At 46.1% G+C, this 14,725-nt stretch overlaps 1 long non-coding RNA gene across 1 annotated transcript; it reads right to left on the bottom strand.

The window, feature by feature from the left end:
• Window positions 1-360: 360 nt before the first annotated feature.
• On the bottom strand, window positions 361-7,770 carry LOC125104064 (uncharacterized). Its single transcript, XR_007128579.1, has 2 exons — window positions 7,469-7,770; window positions 361-1,058 (listed from the first exon to the last, which is right to left on the bottom strand). It is a non-coding gene; the product is annotated as an uncharacterized LOC125104064 (long non-coding RNA).
• Window positions 7,771-14,725: the final 6,955 nt, after the last annotated feature.

The following is a 14,725-nucleotide window of genomic DNA, read 5'->3' on the forward strand; positions in this document are numbered from 1 at the left end:
GGTAAGTGGTCCAAAGCTCAGAACACAGGCAATGATGCAGGTCATCCCCAAATGTAGACTACATCATTTTTTAAATGTGTCACATTCACCCAATGGCACCCAACATTCATTACATGGCTAACTCTCAAAAACATTTTAGGCAGGGCACCTGGGTGGCTCAGTGGGTTAAAGCCTCTGCCTTCGGCTCAGGTCATGATCCCAGGGTCCTGGGATCGAGTCCCGCATTGGGCTCTCTGCTCAGCAGGAGCCTGCTTCCTCCTCTCTCTCTGCCTGCCTCTCTGCCTGCTTGTGATCTCTTTCAAATAAATAAATAAAATCTTTAAAAAACATTTTTTAGGCAGAAATGGAGAAAGAGTTGCAGAATTTTAAAAGGGTATATTTAATCTGATCTCATTTCCAGAAAACACAAAATGAGAGAAAACCCTCCAATGCATTCATTTGAGACGCCCACATACGAGGGTGCTAACCGCCTCGGCGTTCATTTTACGACTATTGAAGGTGTCCCTAACATGATGTTTGCACAGCATGACTCGCACGACTGTTTGCGAGAGTGAACGATTGAAACAACTCGTGTCCATCCGTCGGGACTGGCTCAGTAGATCGAGGTTCACCACGTGTCATGGTGGCAAAGCTAGAAAGCAACCATCCAAAATGGGATCTCTGCATGAAAGATCTCCGGGATATTGCAAAGGAGGAGAAATAAAACCAGGGAGTAGAAAAGGCAGTGCACCGTGCCTTCCTTTTTTGTTTTGTTTTGTTTTGTTTTGTTTTTGTAGAAAACAAGGAAAAGAAGAAAACATATTTTCGTTTGCTTGCCTTTGCCTGCTCTTGCTCCCGGAAATCAAACGACCTTTCATCCCCATTCTAGTTTGTCCTGTTGTCCTGGAGTCCCATGGTGACATCTTTCCCTGGTGGTAAGGTCCCAGTTTGAACTGTACTTCCCACGGGTCACCTTGATCCAAACCCGGAGCCGTTTCTTCTTTGTCCTGGGCACACGGCTGGACTGTATCTCTCAGTCTCAAGTGCGGTCAGGTTTGGCCATGAGGGCGACTTCTAGCCTGTGAAGTAGAAGTGGAACTAGTGTCATGACCTTTAGGCCTGGCCTGTAAAACTCTGCCGTGGGAGTTCCCTTGCCAGCCGGCTGGGTGTCAATGCCAAGGGCAGCCTCCGAAACCCTGAGCTGAAAATAGCAGAGCCCTCCGCAGCCAGGATCCCTGAGTGACAGCCCACCCTCTTCCCCTTGGCTCTGCTGCCCCTGGACTGCTCTGGTGAGTAGAACTCAGAGTCTTCGTGGTTTAGTCATTAGACATGTGGGGAGTCCCTGTGCTCTAGTAGTCACCCTAACGAATGCAATTTCATTAATTAATTTCTAATTAATTCTAATTAAAATTTCTAATTTTAATTAATTTCTAATTAAAATTTCTAATTTTTCTAATTAATTTCTAATTAAAATTTCTAATTAAATTTCTAAGTAATTTCTAATTAAAATTTCTAATTTTTCTAATTAATTTCTAATTAAAATTTCTAATTAAATTTCTAAGTAATTTCTAATTAAAATTTCTAATTAAAAAAGAACAAAATAAACATACAAATATATTGCATCTGCTTCTTTCCCTGTGTATATCTTACAGGGAAAATTATTTAAGACAAAGATCCTTAACCACAGGATTCTTGTAAGAATTTTTTAAAAAATGGGGCACCTGCGTGGCTCAGTGGGTTAAAGCCTCTGCCTTCAGCAGAGACTTTCTGTCTCTATGAATTTGCCCACCCCAGGAACCTCATGTAAGTGGGATCGCGCAGGATTTGTGCTTTCGTGACTGGCTTCTTTCGTTCAGCCTCATGTCCTCAAGGTTCATCCCTGTTGTGGCAGGTGTCACAATCTCCTTCTTTGTCTGAGACGAAATCCTAGTCGTCTGTATGGACAGACCGTATTTAGTTTATCCATTCGTCCAAACACTGAGTGTCTTCTACGGACTTTTCTCCCCTCCGTGCTTACGGGTGTCCTGAGGGCCATGTCCCTCTCCCAGCTCAGGACAGAGTCTCCAAGGAAGTGCGAGTGCAAGAAACAGAAAGATGTGGGGACATGCTCGCAGGGTCAGGTGAGATGTCGTCTCCCGGACACTGGGAGAAGGGAGAGGTGAAGGTCAGCAGGGGTCATCACAGGGACAGGGACTCTCCCGTGACCTGAGCCCAGAAGGGACCTGCTGGAGGAGTGGGGGTGGGCAGTGAAGGAAAGGCCCTGCTCCGACAAGGGGACGGGAACCAAAGCGGGGAGTGTCTCAGGAATCTTCCTAAGAAAGACGGGGTGGACACGTGACCTCTCTTCCACACTTGGACACATGGTGGGTAGCCAAACCCACCGACCAGCCACAGGTGGGTGGGCTACCTGAGAAAGATGGTTAGAGTGGGGAATCATAAGACCACTCTTTACAATTTAAAGCTTCTAACTGAAAACACACTCCATAAGTGCACCTTGCTCCAGCTCTCAGTCCTTCTATTTGACAACGAGCCCCGGGGTAGAATTCCACGTCTGCTTTTGGTGTTTTGCATACATCATAACGGTAATGTTTCTATGACTTTCAGCTCTTGTTTCCTCCAGAGTGGAGCCAGAACTTGCAAGGCGGGTAAAGCAAGCTACTTGGGGGCAGGAGCCCTGTGACTGGGTTTCTCTGGTCTCTCGCAGCTGTCTTGCCCACGTCTCGTTGGACAAGCATTTTTTACAAGGTGACTCACCTTTATCAACTGTTTCAACCTACATATCATAAAAAAAAAACCAATCCATTCTTATTACCCTCATATCTCGTTAATTGACATCATCTTTAATTAGATTGCTTCCTTATTATGACACGTGCAGCTGGCAGGAATAACCCTCAGGCTCTCGAGGTGGCTCAGCGTGCTTTCCAGAGGGGAGGGTGAGCCCTGGCTCCGGGGCTGAGTGGGGGGGTGGGTGTCGGTCGCAGCCCGCGCCCACCTGCAGAGATCACAAAATCCCTCTGAGCCCCCACTATTTGTGAACGAATACTTACAAAGTGTTTATTAAACAAGTCCCTGGGCTGCATGAGCGGCTCAGTTGGTTAAACGTCTGCCTTCGGCTCAGGTCATGATCCCGGGGTTCTAGGATGGAGGCCCCGCATCAGGCTCCCTGTTCAGTGAGGAGTCTGCTTCTCCCTCTACCCCGCCCTCCTGCCTGTGCGCTCTCTCACTCTCGCTCTCTCTCCCGTGATCTCTCTGTCTCCAATAAATAAAGTCTTTAAAAAAAACCTCATACATGAACTAGCCCCTGACGCACACAAAGCCCACCATAAATGTTATTAGCAATTACTGTTATTGCTAATTTCACCCTCTTCGAGCACTTCTCCCAGGCCGGACTCTCGATGCCCTGGGCAAGTCAGAGCAGCAGAAGCAGGACTCAAAAAGCACGACCGGGGAGATGGGACAGAAACAACCTCGAGTTAATGGCCCAAGTACGCTGCCAGTGGTCGCAACAGCACTAGTGACAAAAGTGAAGACACCACGTGATGTACGGACCTGTGAATGTGTGGCATCTCAGAACATGCTCCGTAATACCTGGGAGCTAGAGACATTTTTTTGTGCTTCAAATAATAAGTTTTTTTTTTTTAAAGATTTTATTTATTTATTTGACAGAGAGAAATCACAAGTAGGCAGAGAGGCAGGCAGAGAGAGAGGAGGAAGCAGGCTCCCTGCCGAGCAGAGAGCCCGATGCGGGACTCGATCCCAGGACCTGGGATCATGACCTGAGCCGAAGGCAGTGGCTTAACCCACTGAGCCACCCAGGCGCCCCTCAAATAATAAGTTTTACACTTAAAAATAAGAATTGTCTTTGAGCAAGTCATACCGGAATCCGTTCACAGGGTATAAGCCCCAAACTACGTAAATGTGGGGACTTGTTCCCCCTGTGCCCCCACAGCCCAGAGGAAATGTTGTCTGGGGAGGTGTTGTTCAGGGTGCTGGACTCACCCTTAAATAAGACTCCGATATCCGTCTCCTTCCCCTCTCTCAGGGTGGCCAGGACATTCCCCAAAACCTCTGACCCAAAGCATCATCCTCCATGCCGTTCCAACCCTCCACGGGACCGAACCATAAAGACCAGTGGTTCCCCATGGGAGCAGCCCAGCCCTTTCTAACACCCGGGGGTGGCTTCCCCTTCCTGGGCTGGAGGTGGGAAACCCTCTGGGGAGAGCACAGCTGCAAAAAGAAAAAGCCACACACTTGAAACCCACAATAAGGAGACACCAGCTCATGTTTTCCGCAATTACTCACCTTTTCACACCCGCCCTCCGTAAGTCCCTGTGGAGGACACGTTCCTTGGCTGGGGCTGGACCCTGCCCAAGGCTGCCCCAAGGTGTGGGTGGGGAATGTGGAGATGCAGGTTGTCTCCCTCCCAAGTGCACACCAGCCACCAAAAGGATTGCTTTTCTCGTAAAGCCTCACCCTCTGACACAAGGCACAGATGGCAAGTGTATGATACAGAAGGTCTCTCAGGGATAGGGCAGGCAGAGAGTTGAAAATCGAACACTTACAAAGCCATCTCCTTACCCCTTGACTGCTGGAGATCCTAGAAGAAGCAGCCTTTAACCCAGACACGAAGGAGAAGAATGCAGATCTGAGCTGGGTGGGAACACTAGTGGGTGGGCACACTGTGGGACAGACAGAAGAACTGGAGAGGGGGCTCTGTATTCCTCAGAATGTGCTGTTGCCAGTGACAAAAATTGCATTCACACCAGCTTAGGCAAAGAGGGAATCTATTGGCTTATGGATTTGAAATATCAAGAGGGTGCAAGTTTCAGGTATGGCTGGATCCAGGGACTCGAATAATACTATTCTCTCTCTTATTCACATTCTCTCTTCACTTTCCTCGTCTTGACTCATTTTACATTGTGTGTTGACTTTTTCTTTCTTCCTACAGAGAAGCCACTAGGGGCCCAGGCTTATACCATCCCGGCTTGGCAAGCCAAGGAGAAAAAGACACTTCTCTACTAGTACATTTGCTCTCCAATGGTCTCTCACTTTACCCTCCATCAAAATCACCAATAGATACAACTTGGGGGCACCTGGGGGCTCAGTCGCTTGAGTGACCAACTCTTCTTGATTTTGACTCTGGTCATGATCTTGGGGTCATGAGATTGAGCCCCATGTCAGGCCATACTCAGTGGAAGTCTTCTTGGGATTCTCTCTCTCCCTGTCCACTCTGCTTCTGCCCCTGCTCTCTCTCTCTCTAAATAAATAAATAAGTATAGTTTTTAAAAATCAGCTATAGATACCACTCAACAACAAAATCTGATTTTTAAAATGGGCAAGAAACTTGAGTAGACATTTCTCCAAAGAAAATACACAATGCGGGGGGCACCTGGGTGGCTCAGTGGGTTAAAGCCTCTGCCTTCGGCTCAGGTCATGATCCCAGGGTCCTGGGATCGAGCCCCACATCGGGCTCCCTGCTCAGTAGGGAACCTGCTTCCCTTCCTCTCTCTCTGCCTGCCTTTCTGCCTACTTGTGATCTCTGTCTGTCAAATAAATAAATAAAATAAAATGAAAAAAAAATACACAATGGGGGCTCCTGTATAGTTTGGTCTGTTAAGCCTCTGCCTTTGGCTCAGGTCATGACCCAGGGTCCTGGGCTTGAGCCCTGCATCGGGCTCCTTGCTCTGTGGGAGCCTGCTTCTCCCTCCCCCTCTGTCAATCCCCTTTCTCATGTTCTCTCTCTTTCTCTTTCTCAAATAAATAATTAAAATCTTAAAAAGAAAAGAAAATACACAAATGAACAGTAAACCCATGAAAAAGTTCTCAAGATCACTCATCATCAGGAAAATGTAAGTCAAATCCATGGTGAAGTATCACCTCATACATTGGGAGGGCTACTACCAAAAAAAATGGAAAGAAAGAAAGAAAGAAAGAGAGAGAGAAAGAAAACCCAAAAAATTAACCAACTAACCAACCAAACAAACTGAAACAGAAAATAACAAGTAACGGTGAGGATGTGGGGACATTGGAACCTCACACACCGTGAGTGGGAATGCAAAATGGCCCAGCCACTGTGGTATGACAGTTCGTTGGAAACATTAAAACAGAATTACCATACGATCCAACAATTCCACGTCTGATATCTACCCGAAGAACTGAAGGCAGGGTCTAGAAGAACCGTTTGTACACCCATGTTTACAGCAGCATTATTTCCAATAGCCAAAAGCAGCCCAAGTATCATCGTCTGATGACTGGATAAACAAAATGTGGTTTCTACAAACAATGGAAGGCTACTCAGTTTTAAAAAGAAAGATCATTGGGACACAGGCTACAGCACAGGTGAACCGGGAGAACTCGAGGATATGTGAAAGCAACCAGTCACAGAGGACAAATATTGTATGGTTCTACTTATGTGAGGTCCCTCGAGTTGTCAAATTCAGAGACAGAAAGGAAAAAGGGCAGAGGGAGGTGTGGGGAGTGAGGCTTTGCTAGGCGCAGAGTTTCCAATGGAGGGAGATGAAAAGTTCCGGGAACCGGAGATGGCTGGTCACAATGGTGGCACAACAGTGTGGGCGTGCCTGTCTCAGGCCCTCGGGCTGCTGTTCCAGAATACCGATGGGCTGGCCCAGCTGCCAGACCCTTACTTTCTCAGCTCTAAAGGATGGAAATCCAAGAGCACGTGTCAGAGCGGACAGGGTTGGGTGAAAGTGGTCACATGCTGTGCGTTCCCGTGGCCTTTCTTTGGTGGGCGCTCACAGAGTGACAGCCACTCTTTTCTTCTCTAAAGGACACTAATCTCATCACGAGATCCCCACCCTCCTGACCTCATTTAAACCTAAGCACCTGCCAAGGTCCCCACCTCCAAATACCATGACAACGGAGGTTGGGTCTCCAACATAACGATTCGGAGAGGATATGAGGATTCGGTCCATAATTGTACTTAAGTCCTCCGAACTGTACTCTTAAAAAATGGCTAAAATGGTAAATTTCACATTATGTGTGTTTTATCACAATATTTTTAAATATACATATACAACTTTAAGACAAAAGTCACCCAATGGAAGATTGGGTGAGCCTGGTGGTGGGTATTATGGAGGGCACATAGTGCACGGAGCACTGTGTGTGGTGCATAAACAACGAACTCTTGAAACACTGAAAAGAAATTTTAAAAAAATAATTTTTTTTAAAAAGTCACCCAAGAAGCAGTTAAAGTCCTTGGGTTCCCCCACTGGAGATCTGACTGCTGGGTCTGGGAGGGAAGTTGGGAGGGGCTGAGCTTTTTGGAGCTACAAACACATCTGAGGCACACAGTCGGGCACTAGGGAGCCATCGAAGGTTTTGGAGCAGGGCTGCGCAGGAGGCAAGTGGAAGGCTGTGTGGCTGTGTCCATATGGCTTGGAGGAGGAAGGGGCAGGAAGAGAGAGAAGCAAAGCATGGAGGGAACAGGGTGTACAATCCCCAGAGAGGTGACGAACAGATCCCCACTCACCCCAAGGCCATTTCCACTGCAGCCAGCAGCACCTCTCCAAGGAAGGGGAACGTCCGCTCATTCCAGCTTGCCCTTCCAGACCCACCCCGACCGCAGTACTTGCAACAGGACCTCTGCAGACACAGAAAGAACAGCTTCTTCCGCTGGAGAAAACCAGCCGGCGTCTCTGGAGCCGGGCCAGGGATGGAATCCAAGTTCTGGAGCAACCAGCAGGGACAAAGGCATTCGTGCTGTCCCGGCCAACACCCGCTGGAAGGGAAACACGAAACTCTTGCTGGGAGCCACAAGGCTCTGCTCCGACCCGCTGGCCGGGGATGACCGCTTATCACTCAAGGGCATGATCCCAGTTGGGTGGAGGGAGCCCGGGCCCTTCCGAGGCTGGCCTCTCGGGAGCCATTTCCACTGCCCCTGGAGCAGCAGCGACACTGCGGCAGCTCCGTGAGGAAGGCAGACCCGTGTCCCCACTCCAAGGCCGGGTCTCTGCCAGATCAGATGGAGGATGCAGGATTCTCACAGGCCCTCTGCCTGCTCTCCCGAAGCTTTCCTAGGCTCAACGCCAGACCCAGAATAATAAAGGGGAGTGGGAGCTCCGGGCCCCAGGGACTGGCCCCTTCCTCCCCCTCCAAGGTGAGTCCAGCCAGATGACAGCTGGATTCTACCAGAGAAGGTAAAAAGAGATGGGACAGACAGTGTAGGGGTCCTTTCACACAAGATAAACCCCCTCGCTGGTGCAGAAGGCAGGTGGGGTTTTTGGTCAGTTCCTGCCTTCTGCTGCGGACAAAGTGATCACCTGGAAGAACATTCTCCGAAGGCTGACATCTGTGGCCTTTGGCCTCTCGCATTTCCCCAACGTCCCAGCCACAACAAGGCCAGTCCCAGAGCAATGCACTGTCAACGTCTCCACGAGCCATCTGCAGAGAATCCTGGGTTTCCCTTTTCCCTCCATTAGATGTGCTTTTTGTAAGAAACTTGAATGTATGGTTATGGGCTGAATTGTGTCCCCCTCCCCGACTCCGGTGTCCTGATCCCCAGAATGTCAGAGTGTGAGCTGATGTGGAAACAGGGTCATTGTAGGTGTCATTAGTCAAGATGAGGTCACACCAGAGTGAGTGGCCGCTGATTCAGAGGACCAGTGTCCTTATAAAACAGGAAGTGTGGACACAGATATACGCACAGTAGAAAGACCCTGAGAGGACACAGCCATCTATAATCCAATGAGAGAGGCTCAGAACAGAGTCTCCCTATGGCTTCAGAAAGGACCAAAGCTGCTGAGATGCCTTGATCTTGGACTTAAAGCTTCCAGGGCTGAAATGATACATTTCTGTTGGCTAAGCTGCCCAGTCTATATAGTAGGGAGCCCTGACTTTACATCCACAGGGTATAAAGTACAAAGGGAATGCTGGCTCTCTCAGCCAACTCTATTCCAACCCCCTTGAGCGGAACCCCCAGATTCCTACCCCTGGGCTCACTGATGAGAAGCATCTACATGCAATCTATGAGGTGGGACTGAGATGGAGGCCAGAATGGGGCTGCTCTTGCTACTAGCAGACACGAGGCTGTAGCTGTCTGTGGCCCCCGGCAACCCAAGGCAGTATCCCGAGATGCTTCATGCGTGTGGGACACGCACGTGGCTGTGGTGGCCTGGACATGAGTTTGGCATCCAAGCCACAGTGGTGTGCCCTCCCACAAATCCGTCTGGGGTGAGCCTCCAGCTCCTCTTGCCTTCCCAGAACACAGCAGACACCTAATCCCCTCTATTCAATACCTTTCCCGGAAGTCCCTTGAAGGGCTTCCGTTTCTCACACTAGATCCTGATTGATAGAAGTAACATGGTCAGTCACATGTCAGACACTTCTGCAGAGAATTTACACAACATATATTGGTTTTCTAAAACTAGAAAATTAACACCTGTTCATTGTGAAAATTTGGGTATCACTAAGAGCATACAAAGGAAAGGAATCGCTGATCTCGTTTTCTTTGAGGTTTTCCCATTAGATCTTTTCTCTGGGAATATATACATTCCCCCTCTAAGCTGTGCTCGTGTGGTGCATATGGTTTTGTAACTTGCTTCCTATTCTTATTAATATATGAACCATGTCCCGTGTTGTGGAAGATGAGGTTTTTTTTTTTTTAAGATTTTATTTATTTATTTAAGAGGGAGAGAGAGCACAAGTAGGCAGAGCAGCAGGCAGAGGGAGAAGGAGAAGCAGACTCCCCGCTGAGCAGGGAGCCCAATGCGGGGCTCCATCCCAGGACCCTCGGATCATGACCCAAGCCAAAGGCAGCCGCTTCACTGACTGAGCCACCCAAGCCCCTCAGAAGATGAGTTTTAATGGATACAACATATAGGGCCATGGGTCATTTCTTCTTTTCACTATTTCTTTTGTGAGATGGTTAATAAATATAAAAGAGGCCATTAGCATATATACATTTAAATAGTAATTATAATTTGAATACTCGGAATAAAGCATCAGAATCTGTACAGCACCCCAGAGATCCTTAACAGATTCAACAACCAGCCTATCTTTATGGTAATTCTTTCCCTTTTATGCTTAGTAGTTTTACCATGTTTGGATTAATCTCCAGACAACATTGTTTAATTTGGCCATTTTTTGAATTTTATGTGAATGGAAACATACAGTAATATCCTCGTGCTGACTTTTCATTCCTTGGTGGATTTGTCTAGGGTTGCACGTGACAATAGTTTATTAGCTTTTCTTGCTGGATAGTATTCCTTATCTCCATATATACTACTCTCTTCATCTACGTTTATTGTTTGGAAACCTTGGAGTTATTTCCAGTATTGACTACCGTGAACAATGAACATTATAGCGAGCATTCTTGTATATGAATCCTAGTGCACACACGCATTTCTTCTGGGTACGGAGCTATGAGAAGAGTTGCTCCTAAGACAATATGTGTGTCATCAACTTGATGAGATAATGCCAGACTTGTTTCCAACGTGTTTGTCCCAATATACATTCCTGTTGACGGTGGCTCAGCCCTCATTCCTCCCTGTGTTCACCAACACTGGGTATCATTCATTAGATTTGGAAAATGTTTTTTTTCCTGTAACAGTGTGTAAGAGTATCTCATTGTGGCTTTAGTTTGGGTGCTCCTGATTACTGACAAACTGGGTGTCTTTTCATGTTTATTGGCCCTTTGAATTCCCTTCGTGGTAGAATTCCTCTTGAGATCTTTCTCTCATTTGCTATGGGTTGCCTGTCTTGTTCTTATTGGCTTATAGGAGTGCTTTATGTATTCTAATATAAGTATTTTATTATTTACATGTTGCAAATATCCTCTCTTGGTCTATGGCTTATCTTTTTGTTCCTTTTATCATGCCTTTTGATTTGAATGAGTTTATTAGGCTTTGCCTTTATGGTAAGTACGTTCTTAGGATCTTGTTTAAGAAACCCTTCTTAGCCCCAAGATCCAGAAGATATTCTCCCATGTTACTTTCTTTAAAAGTTGTATGGTCTCACTTTTCACATTCAGGTTTTTAATCCATTCTTCCTAGGGCATAAGTTTGGGGTCTCATTCTACTCAACTGTCCTGGCACCATTTGTTGTGAAATCAGTCCTTTCCCGCAGATCCGCAGGTCACCCTGTAACAATTTCTGTGTCCATGTGCGAGACCTGCTTCTGAACTGTTTAGTCCATCCCAATGATCTATCTGTCTTCCCAGGCTTTACTTAAACAGTCCCTATTGCAGAAAAGTATGGCAGAATCATGTTCTGAAGACAAGGGTTTCCTCCTACACCACTATTTCTGGTCACCCCAAGTTGTTCCCTCATTCAAACAGCAGGCCTATGAGACATCCATTTCCTCAAAGGATGGTTGTTGCAGCAGAACATAGATGATAAACAGCCAAGGCTCTTGACTTTTCGTTTTGGAAAGGATGCAGATAAGTCAGAGCCAGTATCTCATGCCCATGGGATGACATAAAGATGCCTTAGATGAGGAAGAGGAGAAGCAAGGGGCAGAGCAGACATTGGAGTGGGCTTCCTGCCTGAGCACCATCTCTCTTGAACCCTTAATTTCTTGGGACTCTAAGAGCAGAGGGAACAAATGCCCCCATCCCGAGTAGGACTAGAGATATTAGCAATAGCCTTCTACCTGGCAATGTTGGAACAGTGAAGCTGAGAGGCTCGGGGATGCCTGGGTGGTGCAGTTGGTTGAGCAGCGTCCAACTCTTGATTTTGGCTCAGGTCATGATCGGGAGGTTGTGAGATATGCCCCGAGTGCAGAGTCTGCTTGAGGCTCTACCTCTCCCTCTGCCCCATCCCCCCCACACACACTCTCTCTCCAAAATGAATAAATATGGGGTGCCTGGGTGGCTCAGTGGGTTAAAGCCTCTGCCTTCAGCTCAGGTTATGATCCCTGGGTCCTGGGATCAAGCTCCGCATCAGACTCTCTGCTCAGCGGGGAGCCTGCTTCCTTTCCTCTCTCTCTGCCTGCCTCTCTGCCTGCTTGTGATCTCTGTCTGTCAAATAAATAAAAACAAAAAACAAAAACAAAAACAAAACCTTTAAAAAAGTAAATAAAATGAATAAATACATTTTTTTAAAGATTTTATTTATTTGACAGACAGAGATCACAAGTAGGCAGAGAGGCAGGCAGAGAGAGAGGGAGAAGCAGGCTCCCCGCTGAGCAGAGAGCCCAATACGGGGCTCAATCCCAGGACCCTGGGATCATGACCTGAGCCGAAGGCAGAGGCTTTAACCCACTGAGCCACCCAGGTGCCCCGAATAAATACATTTTTTAAAAGAAGAGGCCCAGAAGGTCACAAATATGTGACCTGAATATGGTTTCCGGAATATGGCAAGTGGCACAATCAGACTGAGAAAGGGTGTCCCATGAAGGGAGGCCTCACAGTGAAGGACACAAGAGAGGGGCCCACAGCCAGAGTCCAGTGGCTGGGACACCTCAGGGGACATTCTGCTCTACAAAACTTCCTATATCTTTGTCAGGTTTTGGTATGGGGGTTATGCTGGCCTTAGAAATGAAATTGGGTTCCTCCTCTCTCCTAATAGTTTCTGTGAGATTGGTTATCATTGCATTTTTTTTAATGCTTATCAACAGGCTTTATTTTTTTAATTTTATAGATTTTTCTTTATTTTTTATTTTCTTTATTTTTTAAAACATATAATGTAGGGGCACCTGGGTGGCTCAGTGGGTTAAAGCCTCTGCCTTCGGCTCAGGTCACTGGGATCGAGCCCCGCATCGGGCTCTCTGCTCGGTCGGGAGCCTGCTTCCTCCTCTCTCTCTCTGCCTGCCTCTCTGCCTACTTGTGATCTCTGTCTGTCAAATAAATAAAATTAAAAAAATATATATAATGTATTATTTGTCTTAGGGGAACAGGTCTGTGATTCATCAGGCTTACACCATTCACATCGTGGTTATCATTTCTTTATAAAATATTTATATAATTCACCAGGGAAGCCATCTGGCCTGGAGTTTTTCCTCTGGCCAGGTTTTTAGTTACAAACTAAATTTTCTATGGGATGAAAGACTATTCATCTCACATCAATTTTGGTTGTGTTTTTAAATGTGTCCATTTCATCTTTGTTATTGGATTTATTAGCATAAAGTTACTATTCTCTTATTCCTCTTTTAATAGCTGTAGGATCTGTAGTGACAGCCTCTGTTTCATTTCTGATATTGGTAAATTGTGTTTTGTTCTCTTGTTTTCTTGATCAGTTTTGCAGTGGTTTGTTAATTTCTTTAATCTTAAAAAAAAACGAACACCAAAACTTTTTGTAATTTTCAATATGCTATAACATCTATCCAGTGAATTCTTCCTTCAGATGTTGTATTTTTCAGCATACCCATGAAATTCTTTTTTCTATTTTCTATTTCTCAATTAAGATTCTCCATATAGTCATTCCTTTAATATTTTATACTTGCTGTATTAAAGACATATCTGATAATATGCCAGATATAAAATATCTGGCTTATCTCAGGGCTGTTTGTACAGCCTGAATTTTCTCTTGACCATAGGTCACTTTTCTCTGTTTTGTTCACATATATCTCCTAATCAAAAGTTACCAGTCTGGTGTGGCAGCCAGACAACCATTAGGTCTTGATAAGAAGCTCCCAGTTCAGTATTAGAACTCAGCAGGGTGTGGTGCAAAGGGGGTTCAGAATGGGAATGGGGAGCCAGACCTAAAACTCTGCCCAAGGCACTAGGAAAGATTTGACTGAGAGCGAAATTTTAGACCTCATATATGTCGTTGTACAAACTCTGGAGTCTGTTATCTTCCTCTGAAGAGTGTTGATCTTTTTGAATACCTGACTGTTACATTCCTCGTTGATTATCTCGATTTTGTAGAGGCTTGTTTTTCACACTTATTGGGAGAAATCTGTTTTGATTTTGCCACTGGTCTTGGGATAACTCTGAGACAGTCTTTGCTCTGAATACACAGCCCCATTTGGGGGTTTGATGAAAATACCCAGGCGTTTGTGAGGCTCCTTCAATAAGTGGGATTCTAACTCCAAACTCTGCCTCCACTGCAGTGAGAAGCAGCTGAAATTTTCCGACTAGCTTTTCCTGCCTGACAACTGTCGCCCTACACCGTGTTCCACTGCAAGCACAGTCCAGGAGGAGTTAACTCTGGGAACAGAGTCAATGCGTGGATTTGGGGCTTCCCTCCTCCACATCTCCCTGCTTCCTGGGATTTCCTTCTTCCAATGCCAGCAGTTCTGTCAACTCTAAACTCCATCCTCTGACACCTCAAGCCAATAACAGCTGAACATTCTGAATCCCTATCCCACCTCCCCTCTTCCTTCCCCCAGGCCATGGACAGAGGATGCCCTCCGGAAAGAGCAGGATAAAATAACATGTAATTATAACAATATGTAGTTCTCGTCATTTAAGAGGCAAATCTCTTCTGGTATCTGCCTGACTTTTGTCACTCTAGTGCCTTCAAATCTTTAGATATTTTTTCTGCGTGTGTGCATGTGTGTGTACGTGTGTGTGTGTGTGTGTGTGTGTGTGTGTGTGTGTGCTACTTTGTCCATAGTTTATCATCACTATCCCTGGGCATTACTGGACCTTTCATTCTTCTGAATACTGTGTATTTTGAAAAAAAAAAAAAAAAGAGAGAGAGAGAGAGAGGGAAGTTTTTACTGTATCTATGTTGAATTGTGTATTTGGGGAATCTTAAAAAAAATTCAGCATTTAAAAAGGTAGAGAAAAAGCAAAAGATAAAGTATTTATGCATTCTGTCCTTTTCTGTGGTTCTGAAAACACCCT

Source organism: Lutra lutra, chromosome 7 (genome assembly GCF_902655055.1).
Source record: "Lutra lutra chromosome 7, mLutLut1.2, whole genome shotgun sequence".
In the NCBI taxonomy this organism is placed as follows: Eukaryota; Metazoa; Chordata; class Mammalia; order Carnivora; family Mustelidae; genus Lutra; species Lutra lutra.